This window comes from Ciona intestinalis, chromosome 7 (genome assembly GCF_000224145.3).
Source record: "Ciona intestinalis chromosome 7, KH, whole genome shotgun sequence".
NCBI lineage: Eukaryota > Metazoa > Chordata > Ascidiacea > Phlebobranchia > Cionidae > Ciona > Ciona intestinalis.
This window is the reverse complement of record NC_020172.2, coordinates 985,050-989,863: the sequence shown is the minus strand read 5'-3', so window position 1 is coordinate 989,863 and position 4,814 is coordinate 985,050. Positions and strand designations below refer to the sequence as shown.

General features: G+C 38.5%; 1 long non-coding RNA gene across 1 annotated transcript; it reads left to right on the top strand.

The window, feature by feature from the left end:
* Positions 1-10: 10 nt before the first annotated feature.
* LOC108949631 lies at positions 11-2,229 on the top strand. The gene is made up of 3 exons (XR_003396017.1): positions 11-348; positions 811-898; positions 2,126-2,229. It is a non-coding gene; the product is annotated as an uncharacterized LOC108949631 (long non-coding RNA).
* The last annotated feature ends 2,585 nt before the right edge of the window (positions 2,230-4,814 follow it).

Genomic DNA, 4,814 nt, shown 5'->3' with positions numbered 1-4,814 from the left:
CGTCGCTGCTTGCGATCCTAATGCGCACTCAAGCGCAACAACCTCGTGACCCGTGACGTTCCGACAATTAGTGACGTCACCAGACGCTCATTCCGCGCGCCTTTTATGGGCGAACGTCGAAGGCCAGCGGAGTCTGCGACTGTTTTGTTGTTCCATAGTTTAGCGGCCAAACTTCAAGTCGAACCATTTACGGCTGTTGACATATAAACTATGCTCTCGAAATCACAAAAATAAAAAAGTCAATTATACTCGAGTTAGAAGAAAGGCAAGCGAAGAGCTCTTGTGAGTTGTACTTACGAGTAAAAGCAGCTAATACAATTCGGTTCGTTGAGCGCAGAGAAAAGAGAGGTAATTTGTTTATGCAAAATTAAGTACAGTACCTGTAAGGTGACTTTTATAGATCAGAATCGGGTTTTGTGCCTGGTATATATATAAATGTAGAACAAGTGTTAATACCACGAGTACGCATTTCCGACTATTCGAAATTCATTTGCATTGGCGGTCATCTGTGCGTTCATTTAATCATATAAACACTACTGTACCTAAACTCGGCAGGGCTTATATTGCTTACGGCATATTTAATCCGGTAGCGAGACAGCCGCAAATTTCAGTCTGGGTGGCATGGAACAATACAGAACAGTAGCAACAGAACAGAGAATGCGCGTTTAAGCTTAGACAAAATATGTTACTTATACCAGTTTCATACACATTTAAACGATGAAAACTAAACAAAGTATATTTCAGACAGCTCCTAAGTCGTGTGTGTTATTTTGTACTGTATGGTGAATCAAACTATTTGATTATATTCAGGTGGTGCATACCATTCGATTGCTACCAAATCACCAGCGTCACCGCAATCGTTTCTGCAGCCAAGACCGACCCAGGTTCTTCCAGCGCAGTAAGTTTTATGCGGATAAGTCGCAATTTGTATAAGTATAGTAGGGTGGGGGAAGATGGGACATTTTTAACACATAATATCCAAATACCCTGATCGTGTTTTAAACAATAAACAACGGTATGTGGGAGTCGTGAAAATACGGTTTTATAATTCATTGGAAGTTCTTTGTTTACTACCAAATGAAAAGAGAAAACTAAACGAAATGGTGTCCCATCTTTTCCCACCCTACTATATAGTAGGGTGAGGTAAGTTGGGAAATGTTTTCATTCTGTTTTATTGACTCATTCTGTGGAAAACAAAAAATAGAGAATTAAATAACTGCATTCTAACCACTCCATAAAGGTTTATTTATTGTAAAAAAAAACACAATTAGAATAAATAGGAATTAGGTGATAACGGTATCCCATCTTACCTCACAGCACTGTATATAAAAGATGTTTTCGTCTAATGTCGTTCGAACGACACCAAGTATACAATGTGGTTAGCTTGTGTAAGCAGAGGTCTATGTCACTGCCTCTGTTGTTATAACATATTGATATCGACTTTTTCATTGCATTTTGTCCTACTGTGTCGCATAACCCCGTTCCCATCACATGCATGTTTTACGTTCCATCTCAGTGTGATAATTCACATTCGATTCATTGCTTGAATAGACCACCAGTTCACTGCCCACCACCCAAAGTCGTCGCACCACAAGCAACCCATAAACCACAGACTCAAATCTCAAAGTTAAGCATAGTACCGAAGCAGAAACCGCGCATCTACGTCATCGGTGACGATCGCGTGACGTCATCACAAGAAACGCGGCTCGTCACGCCTGTCAGGTCACCCTCACCAGTCTCCACTGCATCATTGAACGTCAACGTCACTCCTACGTCACCAACGCCTATTGTTACGTCATTGTTGCAACCGTATAATCGAACCCCATCTCCTGGAGTGTCACCCCCTTGGTAAGCATGAAGACACAGCCCAACCACCAATGTCATTCGCATTTTCAAATCATTTGCATATTGTTACATTTTCAGTCCTTCACCGTCACGGACCACGTCACCGTTTCCATTGGAAACCATCGACATGTCGTCATATAACAACGAGTAAGTTCTCGTTTCTGAAACAGTTTTTAATTAACCACTAATTTTAATTTCCTAACTCCAGTCACTACTAACGACCGTAACTGAATTATAAATTCATTTCCCATAAGTCAGTAACGTTTGAATTACATTATAGCAACAATGCCGACGAGAATCATAATTTCAAGGCGGAGAAAGACCAGTTGGTCCAACAAGTCAGTAACACTGTTACCGCCCCACTACCCAAGCAAACTAAGCAAGTAAGTACTTTCACCTTTCTTTACAAACAGAACATATACAAGTACTGTGTAGGATTTATAATCACAAACGTAATACCAACATATATATGGGAAATACGCAATTATGGTATTGCTATGTTCTGTTATCAAGCTGGTATTGGACTTTTAGAGAAACCATTCGAGCAGAGAATTTGCAATTATTCAGCGTGATATTGAGCACAGGCAGGCAATGATGTCATCGACTGCGTCACCAATTACGTCACTACAGGTGCCCGTTAGTTTAGACCAGTGTCTCACTTCTTTCCCTTTCTGTCATTCCTCTAGCATGAAGTAACTACACAAGGCGACTACATACTATATTCCCCAACCTTGGCCGCGATTCTTGAAATCGAGCCCCAGGTATTCTCACAACCGCTCACGCTTCGCCTTTACACAGCTCCCATAAAACGCACCGATCGCTGTTAGATTTATATCAGCATGGCGAATTAAATTCTTGAGTGGCAGCAAAACACAAGTAGCCTAATCTCACCCTTTATAACAAAATTAAGGTAACTGGTTTAACAAGACCTAGTTAACTGTGGATGGCTGTTGGTCAATGCGCATATCATGCAGATAAAACTGTGTTACACATTTATATACAGTAGAGTGGGGAAAGATGGGACACCTTTTCATTCTGTTTTATCGTCCCATTTGATAGTAAACCAAAAACATTCAAAGAATTATAAAACCGTATTCTCACGGTTCCCATAGACCATTGTTAATTGTTCAAAACACGATCAGGATATTGGGAGATTATGTGCTAAGGGTGTCCTATCTCCTCCTATCCTGATGTATATTAACAGACGTGTGTTACATGTGTGACAGAAAACTGCTTTGGCAGATTACCTCATAACACGCTTTTGCATTTACCCAAGAAACCATAAAATAACTTTTATTTCAAACACGGCAAATATATCTTTAAAAACACTAATATTTCAAACACGGCGAATTTCTCTAAAAACCCTTTTATTTTAAACATAGCAAATATTTCCTTAAAACCCCATACGAAATAAGATATTGATAGCTGTCCTCTACGTATACCTAGTGCTCCATGGACCATATACATGGTGACTTTTACAACAACATTCACTTCATTTATTTCTTGCTTTAATTCATTTGCTTCGAGCAGATCTGCTTGCTTGCTTTACTCAACAATTTTGCTTCTCTCTACTAACCCTTATTTTAATTGTATATGTTATTTGTACGTTTATGTATTTTGCTAACACGTAAAAAACTACCTGCTTCTTATTTAAACTTTGTAGATATATAGTACTGCGGGGTAAGACGGAACACCTTTAGCACATAACATCCAAATATCCTGATCGTGTTTTAAACAATTAACAACGATCTACAGGGGTCATGAGAATACGGTTTTATAATTCTTTGAATGTTCTATGTTTACTACCTAATTCAACGATAAAATAGAATGGAAAGGTGTTCCCTCTTCTTCCACCCTAATATATATTTATAGTATGAGAACTATCCACGAATGTCTGTATGCATTTATAACTATATTGGCCTATACCCTACAATGTAAAATAACCTAGCGCATTGTCATAATCACACAAGTTTAACTACTGTATAATTTGACATGACTACAATAGCAATCCACTTCTCCGGTTTTGTTTAATTATTGCCTGAACGTTATACTCGTGTGTTTATTTTTGGTTCTCATCTTGCAGGAATACAAGGTTTCTAGTTTCGAGCAGCGACTGATGAATGAGATCGAATATCGACTTGAGAGAAGTCCTCCCGTACTGGAGGACCCGGAAGATGGGATGTATGAAGATGTACCAGTGGAACAACAGGTAGGGATTAATAAATCAAAGAAATTGACTTTTTAATATTTTTTGCATACATATAGTCACATAGTGGGATGGGGGAAGATGGGACACCTTTAGCATTTACTATCTAAATACCTTGAACGTGTATTAAACGATCAACAACGGTCTATTAAAGTCACGAGGATATGGTTTTGTAATTCTTTGAATGTTTTTTGTTTACTACTAACTAGGACGAGAAAGTAGAATGAAAATATGTCCATCTTTCCCCACCCTACTATATATTGTTGAATATAATTGAATCTAAGTTATATAGTAGGGTGGGGGAGATGAGAAAACCTTTTTATTCTATTTTTCGACCAGTTTGGTGGTAAAAAACAAAAGACATCCAACGAATTATAAAACCGTATCCTCCTGATTCCACACACCGCTGTTAAATGTTTAAAACACGACCAGGATATTTGGACATTATGTGCTAATGGTATTTTTTCCTTTTTTTGTGGAGAACATAAAAAATGTTTCAACAGCGTAACGAAATATCAATAAGTTTAACTACACCTTAACAGGTTAAAATAACAACGATCCCGAAATAAGACCTCTGTGGCAAGGGCCCATTATATAGTTTAACCTTTATATTTACTGCAACCCGAACTCGCCACTGCCGAATGCGTTTTAAATACTTCAGTCAAACATAGAATGATGCATTGCTACTGCGGCTATTTATCCTCAACAAGCCGTAACCTGACTGCAAAACTGAACTCAGTAACCTGATAATGAACACCTGTGC